This window comes from Strix aluco, chromosome 6 (assembly GCF_031877795.1).
Source record: "Strix aluco isolate bStrAlu1 chromosome 6, bStrAlu1.hap1, whole genome shotgun sequence".
In the NCBI taxonomy this organism is placed as follows: Eukaryota; Metazoa; Chordata; class Aves; order Strigiformes; family Strigidae; genus Strix; species Strix aluco.
Genome location: NC_133936.1, coordinates 24110200 through 24129608, shown reverse-complemented (window position 1 = coordinate 24129608; position 19409 = coordinate 24110200). Strand labels below are relative to the sequence as shown.

Below are 19409 nucleotides of genomic sequence, written 5' to 3'. Positions count from 1 at the left end.
AAAGTTTTATCCTTTGCTCTATAGAGCTGTTTGGATGTATTCACTTTTAAAATGTTGTCTGTTGGATTTTAATAGATGCTTGAATTATCCTTTTAACATTTCTTCTTCTTGGAAATGGATATGACAATATCATCAATTCTACCACTAAAGACTGAATGTCTTGCATTCTAAACAATAACAAAAGCTACAAAGATTACATTAATCTTAATAATCCAATCCTATTTTTAGACAAGCTATTACATCCTAAAGCTTAGTAACATATTATTTAAATCTCACCCATAATCCATCCGAAAACTCATAGGAGCAAAACTATGTTATATCCCTGGTCAGTCACACAAAATAAATGCTACCTCATCTGAAGATTAAACTCTCCTACTTTTTTTTCCAAACTGTTCTCTTTCCCATACGCTGCAGGCAGTCCTGTGCCTGGAACTTAGTGAGAGGAAGAACAGCAGAAGTAATTACTTCCTCAGTTCAACTAGTAAATCACGCACATAGAACAAGGGAAATACTAATTTTGGTTGGCCAAGTGAAAAAAAGGAAAGCATGTCACAAGGGGTTAAATAACATTTTATTCAAACAGTAGATAAACATTTTGTTCTACCTTCTACTGAATTTGGTCTTGAAATGTGATTTAGAAATGGAAAATCGAAATGTTTCATTTGGGATATGATAAAATCAAATTTTATCCAGTTGTTTTCTTTTGTTCTTCCTTATCATTCAGATGATATTAATTTCTTTGTTCTGTTTTTCCCAAAACAGCATTTTCCCAGAAATACATTATTAGTTCACATTTAAGCCACCTTGATAAGGAACTTGAATTGTAGGAAGACAGTAATTTTCTCTTTTATTTCCTATACCATGTCCACAGTCATCATACACTGTGTGGCAGGTTCCCTTCTGATTAATTCTGTAATATTTTTCCTGATTATTGTTCTCATGAAAGGAAACACAGATCACACCATATAATTTCCAAAAGATCTGGGGGCCTAGCTTAACCTACAAGTAGAATAAGCCAGAATTGTATATAACACTTTAAAAGAGAGACCTAACCCCATTCAGCCCCACCTCATGCTCAGGATGACAAAGCTCACCAGGAACAAAAGTACAGACTGCCAAGAACTTCAACTCTGTCATCCTCTACATGAAGGTCCTACCCTGTCATGTTTGATACAGCAAGCACAGTGAGCAGTGTTGCCTGTGAAGGAGTTCAGGCAGCATTACCAGAAGAGGCACTAATTCAAGACATGCCCTCAGAAAGCTCTGTTGTTTAGACTCCTCCAGGGCCCCTCTGCATAAATTAACTACCTTCTATATCTGGGTATCTGGAGGGAAGGCTGATATGACTGCCTATATACGGTCTCCTATGAAGATACCTTGGTGGGGTGTGGGTTGACATAGGAAATATAATTTACACCTACAACTATGTCACTTCATCAGCCAAACTAAATGTCAAGGGACACTTATTTGTCAAGAAGTCGGGGAAACACTCTTTTCTGGGAAACCTAAGTATGCAAAGAAAGATGTAAATAACTGCATAAAGATTCACAGTATCAGATGGAATAATGAAGTTCCAGGCATGAGATCTCTGAAAGCTGAGATAATGAGGAAAACAGAATACTGACTGTGAGACCTATCTTGTTACCGTAATGTCTGTAAATGAAAAGAAAATGCAATAACTTAAATTGTACTGGTAGGTGGCATTTAAAATCATCCTGAAGATTAACAGACTAAATATTTACAAGAGGCTTTTGAAAGTGTATTCCACTGGTGGTATGAACTCTGGAAAGGCTTTCCTTATGAAAGACAGCAACAGTTATCAAATCATCATAAGCTTGTTTATTACCAGAAGTCTTCAAGTTCTGTAAATCCAACATGACAGCAGGTTTTAAAACTACACTCAGTGACCTATTCACTCTGTCTTCAGATTTCTACCAATTTATAAACCCTATCATGCAACAGCTTAAAGATCAGACACTTCCTGCATCTAATCTGACAGCACGAGTAATAAAGACAGTATTTTTTCTTCCAGTTACTGACTGCCTTATATCCATGCAGTGGTGAAAATTAACACGACCTTTTCAGTCACTGCTATAGCCTAAAGCACAGAAGAACGCTGACAAGGAACAGTTGGGGATGGGAGAAAAGGAAGAAAGAATCACACACTTGCCTTACTGGGGAGGTGCTGTGGGTAAATTTTCATACCAATAGTTTGTAAGGCCACTCATTATCAGGGTTTTGAGATTCCTTCGCATGCTCTTATTTAGACTTTATTTGCAGTTAGTTCAGGGGTTTTCATTACTGCAATAGATTTTCTTCTACTCCGTGAACATAATTTAGAGAGGCAATTACAGTAATTCTGATGCAAGCTATCTCTAAATTCCTTACAGATTTTTCTAGCATACATAACGTATATAAAATGTGTCTTTTTAGTTAGTCCCTTCTCTTCTGCTGCAAGTATTGAAAAGCTAATACCTGTTTAAATGGAAAGAAGGAGCAAAAAAAGAGATCTTTACAATACAAACACTCTAATACAAGCCAGGTAGATGTGAAGAAAATAGATGAGCCTTTGTTCTCCATATGCATTGCGTAGCAAAACCACAGCACTCCAACGAGAAAGACTCATAGCTGATAAAGGGAAGACCTCCTGGGTATAAAGATTTGAACACAGGTTCCACACCAGATACTCCCCCAAGTGCAGCAGTTCTCCAGTCAGCAAAGAGTATCTGATGGGCCGTGTAATAAGGACCCAGGTAGTGATGGTCTGTAGCACTGGGAAGTCAAGTCAGGCTTCTGATGCATCCCCATTCCCATGAACCTACATGTAGCCAGCTACTAGGAAGTGAGTGTCTTGTAACACTGGAGAAGGTTTTATAGACCACAACAGGTGCTTGATTGAATACATGATCTCTCTCTTCTTCTCTTTCTCCCCCACTCATGTTCTCAATCCACAGTGTCACTTTTGACCAGATGCACTTCTGCTGCCTACCATTGGCAGCAGAGAAGGTGACAAGGCAGAGCCTCCGTTACTTGCAGACTTGTGAGTAACACAAAAAACTTAATTTTCGTTGTAGAAATTCTAGGTGAAACATCAAGGTGCCCTTTCCACACACATATTTTTCAAAACCCTGTGTAACTATTTCATTAGATACTGTTACTTTGACTATTTCCTGAGTTCTGCAATCCTCCTGTACTAGCTGTCCATACTCCTGCAATGGTTTCTCTTGGGGAATATATGCTGTAGCTTGACAATGTGGTCCAGCTTCTCTATTTTCTTTTAACAATAAATAATTGATCACTGATGCTCTCAGTACAGCTCTGTTCTTCCTCTAAGCTGGCTGCGCCAGTCATATCATTTTGGCAATGAACCACCTCTCCTGTGAGCATTACTCACAAGGGTGCGTCACTCCCATGGTGCATTGTTTCTTTCTTTTCTCCAGAACAATAAGGAGAGATGTAAAACAGCCCCTGAAGATCTCTGGACCCTCTTCTCACTCACTAAACCAAGCATAGATTGCTGTCTCAAAGTCTAGACCTTTGCCTTTAGATCTGATGCTCCAAAGATTGCTCTTCACTGAACTGACAAGTAAAATCTCATGTCATCTGTCTGCTATCTGTTAGTGTTTTCCAGTAAAAAGTGTCTAATGTTCTTACAGAATTTAACAAAAAAGCCTAACTGATAATCATATTCATCATTGTTTTTTACCCAAATCTTGTTACAAAGGGGAAACCAAACAACACACTTGCTATTGCCCAATAGCATGTGCTGAGACCCACAGAAGATTCTGGTATAATTCTGATTGCAGATACTGCCTTCTTAGTATGTTTACAAATTAGTAAGTGCATTTCTTATAAGCAAGCTCAAACAGAAAATTTCCATACATTTCAGGTCAACGACACTTAACTGGATATCACAGAAAGGACCAACTGGATATCACAGAAAGGACCTGACCATGGCTGTTTATCACTGTATCAATCATTGCTTGAAGCTGGTGCTACACTCTAGAACACCAAGTATCCTGCTTGTTACTAAATACTTCCCTTTGTCATTCACAGAATATATATATTCACTGTCACTCACAGTATAGGTAAGAGAACAGAACTGAGATATTTCTAAAGGAAAGTATAAAGACAAATTAGGAAAAAATAATGCTACAATAGTGAAAACATATCTTTATGTATTGTGGAAAAATAGAAAATAAACCATGCGAAGATCTTACCACAACTTACTGAACAGAGACTGTTTTGTATGTCAGTCTATCAAGTCATTAAAATGAGATAGACAAAGCCTGAAATAGTAGAAGTGAAGTACCATTTAGTCATATTTAGATAAAATAAATACAGGAAATGCCTGTACTGAAATTGCTGAATCCTGATCCCAGAATTAGTACAGTTTACATAATACCAGATGAATCTGCATCTTTTTCATTTATTTACCTATTTACCATCTTCTGAATGGTTCTGCATGGCCCTAATCAACTAAGCTTTAGATTTTATTTGATCTCTTTGTTTTGGAGGCATATATTTTTCTGTCACTTTTCCATTTAAATCAATCTATTGTGCTTGAAAAGCTCTGTGTCCAGAATTTGCTTGATCACAAAATCCCCTTGAGTTTTAGTCGAAAAGAAATATGCACCCAGCTCCCTGTAACCATGCCAAATAGCAGACTTGGCTACCAGATAGAAACCCGAAGATAAGACTGCACTGCAAAAAATCAAATCCAAGGAAATTAGAGCATGAGCAGTGATTAAACAAATTACACAGCCTATTCTGCTCCATCTAATTTAAATATAGAAATGACATCATGCAGCCCTCCGATTCTGTCTCCTAGAGGAATCCACTCAGGAAATGCAGTTGGGTGGAGACAGGACTTGGTTGGGAGGGGTGGGAAAGATTGCATATACTTAAAAGAGGACAAAGAAAATATATAAAGAAGAACAAACAGTCCATTTGATTTATGTGTTTTCTTTTACTACACTTGTGTAGCCCTAGAATAGATAATGTATTACAGGAAAAAAAATACAGCAATTTAGCTGCCTTTAATGTGAAGTTCAAGTTTTCAAAAATGGCTGAAAAAGAGCATTATACAATTCCATATTTACTTTTTCACAGTGATATCTGTGTTGAATTTGTTCACTTTAAAATCAGATGATGATGACTGTCAGCGGCAGTGCTTCAAACTCAATACAAGATCAGAAACTAAAGCTGTGCTCGCCTTTCCTCCCTGTTCATTATCACTTGTAGAAGAGAGGTAGCAAATCACACCTTAGCTGGAATTTTCTGAATGATGCAAGTGACAGAAGAGAACCTCACTCCTCTTCAAACTGTTTTGCAACACTAACAATTGTAAACCTGCATCTTAATTAGCAAAGTCAGCAGGTATGTCTTGAACACAAAGAGCAGAACTACTAAGAAAAAGGTACCATTTTCACATAATTTTTCTTACCACTACAGCCAACCTTTAAACCTACATTGAGAGCACTTAGATCAAGACAAGTCTGGCATCATCTCATGGGTCAAGCACAAGGGAAGCCTGTTCCAAGAACAATTCCCTAAAGTTCTGGGCACAAAATGCTTCCTTTTATCCTTGGACAGTCACACCTCCTATTTTCAGATACACTATTTTAATAAGGGGAGAAGCAAAAATGCACTCTTCCAGGTGAGCTCAGTCTGGGTGTGCTATGCAAGAACACAGTGTACAAGGAAGATCAGAGACAGGTAATACAAGACTCACAAATACAAGGTGAGGCTGGCTTTGTTCAGCTCCTCACCTGGGCAGCTACAGGCTGCCTCCTACACTATTTCTTCCATTGGGTGTGCCTCTCTGAACTGATCTTTAGCATTTTTCAGGAGCAGAGCTTCAGCTGAGACAAAAGGTCACACCAGGAAGACACTTATGTTTGTAAAGTGCTTTGACAGAACAGTAAATTCTGTAACTGCAGCAACATACATGTCTTGATCACATATCTTAACCTGCAGAGCAAGCAAACAGCAAGGGATTGTGTGTAATAGAGAAGTCAGAAGTCAGCAAGAGCCTCTAAACCAAGTTATTGTTCCACCCTGAGACTGCCACCTTGCAAATACAGAAGGCCTGATACACATGACCAACATATCTTTGCATGAATATTATGAAAAAGGCTTCATCCAAAGAAATGTATGTGGAGCTAGGTATGTACTACTGAGACAGAGAAAAGCTGGAAACCTCCCAGTGCAGGCTGTGTTCTGACAGTGGGTTGAAGTCATGGTCCTCTGTAGTGAAATTCTGTAAGGTCATCACAAGGTCTGTGCAGTACTTAAGTCCTAAAAATAGGTTTTAAGTGTAACTTAAATTGACACATTGGCCTTATGTTGACACTGTGTGCGGCAGTGGCTTTATCCACTGTTCATAAACAGCTTCTTTCTCTCCCCTTACATTTTTTTACAAGGAGATTTGAAACAAATAAAGAAAATCAAAATGGTGACCTGATCTGTAACTCTGCTTTTGATATTTACAGTCTCTAAACAGAGAATTATGTTGGTCTAGAAACTTGTTTTCATCTGGAATGAGACTCTAGGTTAAATATTAATTCCTCTACAATCAATATAAACCTCTTAATGAGTTCAGTTGGGTCAGTGTAATGCCATACTTTTGCTTCTCACAGAAACAAACACATATCAACTTCCCATACTCTTGTAGTATTAAAGGCCTCCTTATCATGGATAATTCCTTAAAGTGATTGTTTCTACTCAATTGTGTCTAGCAATAATGAGGATATTTCATAAGTGTAAATAAGTAAACATACAAGGGAATTTCCCTTATAACATTAGCCTTTCTTCAATGCTTTTTAAATATTATTTTGATTACAGTGTGAGCTGTTTTAAAAGCAACTTGTGCAGCTCACTCTGTAACACTGCTGTGAAATCAAAGCAACAAGTATAATACAAAATAAGAGGGGAAAACCTAAAGACAAACTAAATCATTATAATTCAGGAAGTATGATTAAACATAGTCTACTCCCTCCAGTGCATGGAAAAGAATGTATTCAGACACAGAAAATCACTCACAATCAGATTGATATCACTTATCAGGACCCCAAAATACCTGGGCCTCCAACTCAGCCAGCAGTCAATGCAATGGCACCACTGGAACTACCTTGCCAGCATAAATCTCTCATGGGTCCAGCTGCTCGAATTCAGAGTCCCTTTCATGAACAGTGTAGTATAATAAATGCTGCCTGTGCTACTTCCCCACCCGAGTTCACAATAATATTTCAGCTATTTTGTAACACAGTGTTTACTGCCTTACATCCACATGCACAGTCCAACATCTCATGGCCCCCATGTCTGAAGCTCCTATAAAGGCCTGTGAAACACAGTCTCTTCTGATAGACTTGTACAACAGCATCTTATCTGAAGATATCAAAATATATTGGATGGGAATGACTGACTTTTATCAAACTGAAATGCAAACATTAATAACGGTGATTTAGCTGTACTGTAACATAGGGATTAGGTAAACTGCATTAACAACCTGCAATCCAACAGCTTTATTTGGATGGGGCAGTTTTCAAGGTTTTTCTGACTGGAGCCAGTGCAAGTCACTTCCTCAAACCAAAGACATTTTATTTAGCTGCCAGTCCATCACCAAGACTAAAAAAGGCCGCACATGAAATGCTGTTCTGTGATTGTAACCCAGAGTCTTGCTGTTGCTGTTTCTCACGCGATCCTTCCTTTAGGCGAAAAATAAAGTAACATTATTCATTTCACCTCTGCTCTAGAAACATTTTCAAACCTCACCACGAGAGGGGATAGTGAGGAATGGAGGCACACAGGGATGGGAAAGAAGGAAGAAAGTCCCACTGGAAGTTAAACATTAAAAAAGAAAGAAATGTTAACAGGAAATAAGAAGAAAATGACAATGTTTTAGGGAGCGATGTGTGAAGGGTAGGAGGGGAGTGAAATGCATAGCCTAAACAGACTCCTTCAGTCCAATAAGCAGATGAGATATCACAAGGAGTGGACAGACTTCAGGATAGAGGGCATACTATAAACAAAAATGAAAAAAAAAGAGACAATGTGAACTGGCTGATGGATATGCCTAATAAATGAACTCCCTCCTCTCTCTTGTTGCCACCAAAGAAGCAGTTCTACCTGTTGATGTCTTAAAAACAGATAAGCAATTTCACAATAGGCAGAAGCTAGGGTCCTTAAATCTGGCTGTCATTGAGACAGTTTAGGTTTAAAGATTCTGCAGATCAAGATGAACAGCACATAATACAATATCAAGCCTCTGCCAAATTTCCAATCACAAACTTAATCTCTGTTTTCCATAGTGAAGCATTGCTTACATTTGTTATTTTTTATCTTGTGGCACTGACATGTCAATTATAAGAAAAATTAGAAGAAAATAGGATAGAAGAATTGAGTTTTAAAGTATTAAATTAGTATAAGCCAAGCAGAGTCCAAATTGCTCTGAGATTCTGAGGAGTGACTTGTGTAAAGAAATTACAGAACATTCTCCCAGATTAATTCAGATGGCTAAAAATAATACAAATCCTTTTGGTTACCATTTAAAAATTACTCAAATTGTGTTTTTTTTCCAACTGAGCTGAGCATCAAGCATGTTGCCTAGTTTGACTAGGCTGACACTTCAGTGTGGGCAGGAATTTTGTATTAAAAAAACTTGGTTTTCTATTTATTTCATTTTTTGAATGGGAGTTTCTTTCACAGTACAATATATAATCACAAAAAATGGTCACCTTGATTTTCATTCCTCATTACCAGCCTTCATTCTCACTATGATCTATCATGTTATCTATCATCAAGATTAAAACAGCATTTGAGATATGCAGCTGGGCACAGTGATGAAGATGCACTGTAGATATTAAGTGCAAAAAATAGTAAAGAGATATTAAGGCTGAACTTACACATGAATAAAATAGAAAAATGAAACAAGAGGAAAATAAAAAAAAATGGAGACAACTCACAAGATAATGAAGGGTGAAGTACTGAACGAAACTGAATAATAATCTTTCCAGAAAAAGAAAGAAGGGTGGAAGGAGAAGAGTATAAAATCATATCAGTCTCTTCCTCCATCCAACTGAGCCCTGAAATCAGCTTGACTGGGGTCCAGCTTTGCTAAGTTCTACACACAAAATGAAAGGTCAGATCCTGTCTGTCCCTCCTCTGATCCAGAAAGGCCCACAGTGCACTTAGAGGCAAGATGCAAGCAGGCAAGTAGCACAGAACAAAAGGTGCAGAATGGCACACATTAACTAAATACAAGAAGAGGGTGTTTCACCAGGGATTTTTGTTCATGTAAAGGAAGTAAGATTATATTGGAGCATGAGGTAAGTGAGAACAAGAAGTTCACAGCTTTGGCATCCATGGTAAGGCAGACCTCCAAAGGCTGAAACAAAAATGCCTTAGGAAACACTCTCCCATCTGAAAGAATTGTATTTGTTACATTCTTGCACTAAAGCTATACCACCAAAAGGGGATGCAACTAATAAAGAAAGTGAGCCAACACCATCCCAGACAGAGGTTTAACTAGACATAACCAGATTCAAAGAGACACAGTTATTACTATTGACAGGGAAGGACTACACAAAAGATGATGGTAGAAGACTGTAAACAATCAACGGTAAGAGAAACAGAAAGAGAATTGCTGAAGACTCACTAACAGACCATTAAACTTGGCCATATACTAGGTATGTAACAACGCAGCAGTTCTGAGAGGCAATTTGGCGAGGAAATTCACATCTGAGGGGCAATGAGAAAAGCTGATTCCTGTACTAAGACTCCTCCAGAAACAATTTGTCAAGTCCAAGCACCCAAGACCTGTCAGCACAAATGCCCAAGTACTGGCCTCTTGGGGGAGAGACAACTTCTGTCAAACTGGCTAAAAGATGCTCTCAGTGAAACATGCATGGCACTTAGTTTGCCATTCTGAAAGACCTAGCTTTTAAAAGTATATTCTAAAACATATACTTGGTTTATAAGTTATCTATTTGATAGCAAGCTCACTAGGAACTGAATCAATTTTCTGAACTTTTATGTTTCTGTTCCACTTTGGCAAACAGCCATTTCTTCTGGGTAACTCCTCGCACATGGCTACAAATAATTTCATTAGCATATTGAAACCTCAACTTACCCCACCAAATGGATCAGTTTAATACAACCAATATGTAGAGTAGATCACTAATTTTGAAAGTAAAACATCTTTCTAGTCCATTGCTTTCAATTGTTCACTTCTTAGAAATCTTTGATTTCCTGCTCCTTCTTTATGGAATCATGTTTTATTTGTTTGTCTAAAGGATGACAAAAAGGTATTAAAATAAATACACCAGGCTGTGCTTGGGAGGCCCCACCACCTGCTTCGCATGAACCCTGGCTGTTCTTTTACCAAATCCATTGGAAATTACGTATTACAAGGGATAGTATTTACACAAAGCAAGCAGCAGTACTAGATAAATTCGCTGGTTTTACATGGAGAGCAACCTAAATTGATTTTCAGTAGAGGAGGAAAAACAACAGTGCACAATATTACTGCACTATGATTTTAAATCATTTCTGTAGATTATCAAATGAATATGAACGGATTGTTTAAGACTTACATTGCATGAGTACATTTTGAAAATTCAGAGACTCAACAAGGACATTATAAAATTCTTTTTAAAAGGCCTTGCTAGCAGCATGCAGTAAATAACCCTGGCTCGGGCTGTGCAGTGGCAGCTGAGAGGAGAGAGCACCTTGTCCACTCATCTTTCTGTCCATTTCTCTTACACTGAACAGTCCCTGATAATTATTCCAACCTATCGTTAAAAGCATACCCAAACAAACTTTAATTGTTGTTTGTGTTATAATTGCGGCCACAATGTGCCAGACCTCCTGTACTCAACAAAGACTCTGTTCTGCTGGTCCGCTTTCCTAACAGAATGTAACCACTTTGCCTGGCAGGAAATTCCTCCCTTTTCTCTATTCTTCCCAGGAACTTCTTGATTCCAGCGGAAAAATTTTAACCGAATTTGAGATAGGGCTCAGATAAGGTCCTAGAAGCTAAATGAACATTTGTGATAGGAGAGAGGTCCCAAATATAGTGTCACTACTAAAGGAAAAGAGGGCAGCACTCTTTGTCACCCACTTCACTGGGTAACAGCCAGTGACCAGCCTGTACACATACACCGGCTAGCTAATCCTCACGGGTATAACTCCAAACACCACATACATTATCTACCATCAGGTAGATACATCATGGAAGTTATGGTAAGCATTGGTGGCAGAAAAAAGCAAAAATGTAAAGAAAATTAGCTTTCCAGTCCTTCCACTCACAGAAAAACTTTTCAATTATTCTCATTGGCTGTGACTGTATTCCAAACTTATTTTTCAACTTCAATTATTATTAGAAATTCTTCTAAGTGTTTTCATTACAACCACACACTGCTATCCTAAAGATGCAATTTTTCAGGTTTTTGTGGACACCATTATTGAAGGTGCTAAGCATCTGAAACAGGCAGCTCTGGCTTGGAATGCATTGCTATTGTCTGCTGTTGCAGTGGTAAAAAATATACATGGGCATTCTTATGCACTCCTGATAGAAGAGAGCCAGGTTTTATTGAGAAGTAATCTGCTATACTTCACTCTTTTTCTGACAGCAAGAATGATTAATTCTTGAAGCAAGCATATTGCTATACTGGGACGAGACTTTCAGTCCCTCTAGAAGACAAGACGAGGTCACTGGTAATGCTAATTCTTAATCGAAGGGCTACCTAATTTGGAGCAACCTACACTTCAGTCTATTTTTGTAGGGCTCCTTCTCTGTTGTGAAGCAAGACAGACAGACTTGTTATTGTCACTTTGATACTGTGTATACACTCACCGTTCAAAGAAGGTCTTTATATAGAATATGCAGTAAAATAAGCTACAGCATGAGTCACACTGCAAGAGTCCATGCTTCTTGAGTGTTATGAGGCACCAGAGGAATCAAATGACTTGCATATGAGAACAAGGCATTATCCACCAAGCCACAAGTGTAATTATAGAACAGCCTTTAAGAAAGGTTTCATTAACAGAGAGAAAAAGCTGCCTTCACATCTAAATCCACTTCACATAATTCTTCTGTTAATTTACAACTCTAAAAGCATATTAGAGACAAGTTTTTCAAACCATATTTTAATAAAAATAAACCACATTGGAAATAAGGCAAAAATATTTTTCCCATATATCATTTTTATTTTTTTCACATGGTAACTGCTGTTTATCTGATCTGTCTTCCTTTGATAGTACTGAGGGGAATTCAGTGTTATAGAATAAGGAAGCTGTACACATATACCTAACATATTTAACTGGTTAGTTTTCAATTTACAAGTATTCCCCTACATACTGCTAGCTGCTTGTTTAAGGAGCATCACAGCATGCAATTTTAGCATTATACTGTGTCTTCAGTTTTATAAACTTCAGATTTCTGGGAAAATCTTGATATCGTTAGATAAGATAGCCACTGTAATCTCTGTCTACTATATAAGATTATTATTTGCATAACTCCCATGGAGTTAAAGTCCATTATATACAACCGATGGAATGGATCCTCAGCTGACACAAATTAAGTTTCACTCGCTTCAGCAAAACTGATTTGCATCTGTTGTTCTGTTCCAATAGCACTAATGATCATCCATCTTCCGATAGGAAGGCATATTGTCCACTAACTAGCACTGAAGACTAGATCCCAGAAGATCTCTGACATATTCTGAAGTATGCCATTCACTCACTGATACTTGAACCAAAACTGGTCGAAACTGGGAAATGTGAGGTCTGACTACCCTGTAGCCTTTAGGAGATTTCCTGTTCATTTCTGCAGTGGGAAATTTCATCCTTGGGAAGGGCCACAAGCAAACAGTCTAGATTCCAGCTGTATCCTGGCCCTCTTCTATTCCCAGGCTCTGTTGCATTGCCTTACTAATAGAGAACATGGATGAGTGCAGGACTCAAAAGGCCTCCACCACAGCCTTGATGCTACAGAAGAAACACATAACAATTTCAGAAATTGTTTTAATCTCCAAACTTTAGGAAATCACAGTAGGTTCCAAAAGCAGTAAACAAAAGCCCTATGAAATAGGTATGACATACTCTTGTCAGTGTCTTGAAAAACACCTGGTGGTGTTTTCTCATGGCAAAATCACAGTTTTCACATCACCAGTATCACCTAAGTTTAGCAAACTTGACAGGTATGACAAATCTGACATGATTAGAAAGAGCAGTGTAAACAGGCCTACTAAATGACTGCACTGCCCAGCGAGTGTCAGTACTGCTAGCTTTAGATAGAGGTAATCCTTCCTGCAAACAGAAGCAAGTGGGAAAATCCAGACAAGAGAAGAAAGTACTAGTGCCTGAATACTTAATAGGGAATCATTTGTCAACAATAGCATGGATCAAATCCGGCTTCTTAAAACGGAAAATTGCTACAAGTGTCCAAAGGTGTCATCTTAATAAAGAAGTGAGCAAAAAAAGAGCAGATGTAAAATTAATTAAGATGCCAAGCAAGACCAACACTGCCAGCACAGGCCTGCTGATTTGCTCTGCCTCAAGACAGAAACTTAGGGTCTGATGCACCAAGGTGTTACTCCGATTTCATGCCAGTGTGACCTTTTTCCAAGAGACATAAAACTCAATGCTCATATATCGGGTTAATTAGAGCAACAGAGATGTAATTCAGGAGAGGTTTACAGAGTGTGTACTAGTAGCAGAAGGAGATGATGGTGGCCAGAAAAGCTGTTTCAAGCTACGAGAAGATGAATGTTAAAAGTGACAAGACTTTGGACTCAATTGACACTTTCTTTGTTGGAGCAGCGGTCCCAGTAGAGAAGTTGACTGTCTTTTCTCTAACTTGCACAGAACTACATTTTATCTAGATCTCTCACCATTGCCCTAAACAGTACAAAGAACAGAAACACACGTGCATATAAACAACTCCTAAAGTGGCTCTGTCTAGTGGAAAATGCTACAAAGAATCTGACCCAAGTCATCTCTGAATTTATCAGTAGGTTTTAGAAGTTTCTGGAAGATAAAAGATGTATCCCCTCAGAACTATAATTCTTAGTGTCACATGTTAGGCATTGCTTACTAATGAGAAATAATACTATGCTTGATGTGTTCCTTTATGGTTGTCTTCTCGTGCCTTGCAGCAGAATATTCAAACCTCCGCCGCTGCAGCATCCAGAGGCCAGTTTTGTGGTGGCCTCTTGTCACGCAGCCCAGGCCATACTCTCTTCCTGCATGGACAGGTGGCAGAGTGCAGACACTGAAACTGCCTGATGGGCAGCAGGAGGTACTTGGCTATTAGGCAGCACGGTGGCCAAACAGCTGCTCCGTGGTACCCTGACAGGAAAAAGCCATAGGCCACGGAGAAAGAACCTGCAAGCCAGGCATGACTAGTTGGGCACCAGCGTTATTCATGAGGGACTCTTTAACTTGTACTCTATGAGCAGTGCATCACCATGCCTGTGAACACAGCCCAGTGGAATGCTACTGAATTAAGTGCTTAATATTTGTAAACTGCTTCAAGATGTGTAGATTAAGGATCTCATAGAATTGCTAACCAAAATAATCTTATTCTGACATTGCATTCCTTCAGGAATAGACAGACAAACACTACAGCAAGTAATTGGGCTGATATCTCCTTAAATATAGATCATTAGAACTCTCCTGAGATTCCCATCAGTGTCAGTAAATGTATGTACAAAGAACTACTCATTTAATTATCTTACAATACAAAACCTTATGAATATATCCACAATGATTATATATTCAGTACATTCCCTTTATGTCAGTACATCAACTGTGTTTCAGTTGAGATTTAGCATTCATCATCACACTCGGCAAGTTTTGTCTTGCCTTCTCATCTCCCATACTCGATCTGTCTCTTTAAACTTGGCATTTCTAGCAACCTCTCCCAGCTAGGTTTTAAAAGTAGATTCTTCTCTCTGCTCAATAAGCAAGAGAACAGTATATAATTTCCTGTTTTATGTACAACATCTGGCACTGTAGAAAGAACCATTGCAAATCTTACCAAGGCAGCAAAAAAAATAGCTGAAAATCCTCCTGTATGGAAAACAGCTCTCCAGCACTGGCTATAAAGCCTATTACATATTATATGAAAGGTTAGCAGACTTCCTGGCAGAATATAGTACAGTATGTGGGATTGCTGTATGGAAACAAGAGCACTGAGAGGGCCTTCCATCAAACACTAAATGACGAACCTCAAGCTGCTTTTCTCTGCGCTAAATAAAAAATGTCAAGAGAAATCTGGCAGGAGTCTACACTTCCTAATGTTAGTATTTTGAGTGATAGCCTACACAAAGCATCTGCAATAAAGTAACCTTCCTGATTTAACTGGCAAGCAAGCTGAGGGTACAAAATTTCCCAAAGCATCAGAACGACTTAAGCAACCACACTCCATTTATAGCACTGACTTAAGCATTTCAGAAACTATGCAGCACCGACATTCAGTGACCCCAGGGACAGAATTTAAATATATTTAAGCATTCAGAGACACAGTTACCTAAGCACTGGCCCTCTTAACAATGCCACAAGAAGCATATGACAACTTGTGGCTTCCATGTGACGTTATGAACTCCTATCGTTATCAAGCCCCCAACTCCAGTTAAAGGGTTATTAAATTAAGATGACCCTCTGTTCGAATACAATCTTAAAAAGGGGAACTATGATGGAGAAGTTTACCTTTACAATGGCAACACATGACAAGGGCACGCAACTGCCAGTTGAGACTGTGCTGGGAGTGATTTTACAGTAGCATTAGAAGCTTCATTCAGTTGTTCAAGCAGAAAGCAGACTGCCTGAATCACAGAATCATCTAGGTTGGAAAAGACCTTGAAGATCATCCAGTCCAACCATTAACCTAACACTGACAGTTCTCAACTACACCATATCCCTAAGTGCTATGTCAACCCAACTCTTAAACACCTCCAGGGATGGGGACTCTACCACCTCCCTGGGCAGCCCATTCCAATGCCTAACAACCCGTTCTGTAAAGAAACGCTTCCTAATATCTAGGCTAAACCTTCCCTGACGCAACTTGAGGCCATAGGGGCCCAGTGAGGCAGGAAGAAAACTTGTTTCCCTGGTTGCACACTGGTAGACATCCCTTCCTCATGGACTCTGGAGAACAAAAGTAGGATGAGAGGGCATTTGTCTTCCAGTGACTTTTATTTGCTTGAACTTTCTCTGTTAAGAAAGCAATGTTGCTTTCCAAACCTTTCCATAAAATTCTAGCTCTTTGGTTGTCTGTCAACACTCAACTGTCACATGCATCTTGAAGAAGCAAACTCTTCAGGAGGAGTCTGGGAAAGAAGTACCTGAGATACTGTCAGTGTCTGAAGCCAGAACTAGTCATGAAACCTAGATAATTGTCAGGTTGTTTTACAGCCCCTGTCTGCAAAAGCACGAGCTAGAAATCAAATACCTACAAAAACCTGTCCTACGCATTTGTTGAAATAATAGCCAAAATTAACTTGGAACCTTGCCATGCACTTACGTAAAGTCATGACATGATGTGGTTACTTGTCAGTACTGATATTTATTGAAGTGGAATAAAGTGCTATTCATGAGCTAAAAATCAACCAAGTGTATTATTCAGAATTAAAATGCTTTTTCCAAAGAAGATGGCTTTTCCAAAGTGGTAAGCACTGGGCCAGTTCTGTTTCCTTTAATGTCAGAGGCAGCTTCTGAAAACAGCAGTCCTAATTTGAACCATTATGCTGGTTGTTCAGGGCAACTCCAGTCTGGCAAGGCAGCACTGTCTCCCCAGGAGATGAATATGGGTAGGCAAAGATGAATAAGGGTAGGCAAGTAAGCTGGCACAAAAACCAGGAGCTTGGGTGCAAGGGCAACTAGGGATTGACAAGGCTCTCCTGGCTATCTTGGAAAAATCTTTTCCCATTGTGAGTAAGCTGGGGGAAACCTGGAGAAACTCTGTTGTGATAAACTACATTTCAGAAGTGTTCTGCACAGAGGACGTCCAGGACCATCAGTGAAAGACCAGTAGGAATTTTAATTACAATTCCACTATGACTAAAAAAATTTCTTGTCCAGCAGCATTACAGGGACTATATATTCCCCCCAGGCCTCCACTCTGTCCAAATTCAGCACAACATATCTGGAGTCTAAACATTTTGGTTAGACCAACAATTTAATCTACCATTGGTTAGACCAACAATTTAATCTACCATGTGCATTTTTTTTCTAAATACATTTTCACTGAGCTATTGCTGTTGTTTCACACCATTACAATTTAAATTACAAGGGTACATGATACGTACAGCTAGTATTGAGTTCAAACTGTTAATGTTAAAGAGAATGAGGTGCTATTGCATATGTCTCATTACCAGGTCATATGACCAACCCTAGAAATTTCCAGGAGGAGCAGCCCTACAAAGATGATGACAGTCAGCCCAATGTTTGGGGTATTGCTACCCAACAGTAAGGCCAGCCCAGATTCAAAACCTTTCTGTGATGTTTCAAAATGTATCTTGCAGATTGCTGGAAAACCCATTCCTGGCTCTTCAGTGTCCTCTTAAGAGGTGACAGAATCACCAATATTAGTAAAACCAAAGCAACTGGCTAAAATCAGGGAGTTGTAAGAAAGGAGTGCACCTGGAATGAACCCACTGAGACTTTCATGTTAGCTATCAAAGTTATTGCAGCTGCACCTTTTTTTTAACCTTGAAACCATAAATAAAAGTTGTAACAAAACATTTTTGAAAATGTTCTTTTTCCCTTAACGTAGTAAGGCCTACTTCAACAAAGACCTCAAATGCTAAGCTTCCATTCAGGTACAACTCCTTCTAACGTACTCTTCAAGGAGTTCAAGTCAGTAATGGATGTATCTATCCAATACCACCCTCTTGCAACCCTCTCACACCCTCTTCCATTCCTCCTGCAGTCTATTCTTCAGCATCTAATTACCTATATTCCCAGCTTTAAAAATTTGTAGCAGACACTGATGATACTGAGAGGCAACACATGATGTTACTCTGTCGATAGATCTCTTTTCGTGGAATTCCCTTTCTGAACAACGAGCGCAAATCCGGATTACGTCCAACTCCTTCACACATTTCCATGCAGCCCATGGCTCCTGGCCATGATTTGACAATACAAAGCATTCAATGTAACAATGACCTATGCCCTGTCAGCTGCTGGCTCCTACTCCTGCACTCAACATGTCATCTTCTTGACCAGGTCTGCAACGACTGGGGAAGGGACCCTGCTGTGAACAGGGATAAGTGAACAGATTTGGGTCTTTAAGAAATTGCTGCAGAGCCAAGAAAGAATAGCCAGAAAGGGGCAAGGCAAACCTTGAGATAATATTTGCCTCTTTGTAACATGAGAAAATAGCCACATTTTTCTGCCCAAGACCAGACATTTACAAAAGTAACCAAAGCACACTGTAAAACTCCAGAAAGGCAGCAATGCTTTCCAATGTTACAATAAATTGGTTTTACATCTTATATGCAACATTTTAGCAGACTTTCAATGGAAATGAAGAAGATGCACACATATGTACATACTGCATATATTCCACTTCATACAGCATTTCAGAGTATCTCACTGAAACAATTCAATTAACATCAGCCGGAAAAGAAAAATGTAACATGAAGGTGATTCAAGATCTATTTGTATAATCTTTCTTCTCATTAACAGTAATGGCCCCTTTTCCACTGAAAGTAAAGCTAAAACAACAGTTGACTTCCATGCATCCCAAATTTCCATGCAACATTCTCATTGTCTCCAACTGTACAAAGATGAATACCCAGATTAGTCAACTATCCCCAACCGTCTATTCCCAATTGTCTGTCTTCCAGATCATGGAGGATGTAAAAGAAATCTCTGACTGCAGCTGGGACCACTACTCCTTGGCCTGTGCACAGGGCAGGGAGAATCTAGGTACGGGAGGTTGCCCACATATCTCACTTCTATCAAGCTTTATGGTTTGAAAGAGAGTACCTTGGAAATAACAGTAGCCCTTCAGGCTTTGTTCTTACATTTTAAAATACTTTCTGCTGTTCTGCTTCTAAGAAGTCAGCAGCCAACTATCAAGAAAGGAAAATTAGTCAAAGACCTTTGCAGGAGCCCCACACTGACCCAGCATGACACATACTCAAAGAGACTGTTTCTGGAGCCCTTTGTGTCTTATCTTAGTTCTCATGAGCTGTTACGTTGGATTACATCACTTACGGAAGCAGAGAGCAACATCGAACTCATACACATCAAATGGGACAGCCTCTTCTCTTTAAAAAGTGCTAGCAAGTCTTTCAAACTCAAAATTAAAATTAAACAGATTCAAGCTATGTTTCTTTCCTTGTCCTGATACACCATTCCACAGTATTTCCCAGTAGACGGATAACAGTTTTAAGAGT

General features: G+C 39.0%; 1 protein-coding gene across 6 annotated transcripts in view; it reads right to left on the bottom strand.

The window, feature by feature from the left end:
• Positions 1 to 19409, bottom strand: part of RAPGEF4 (Rap guanine nucleotide exchange factor 4) — a 161225-nt gene that overhangs the window by 82352 nt on the left and 59464 nt on the right. The window lies entirely within an intron of this gene.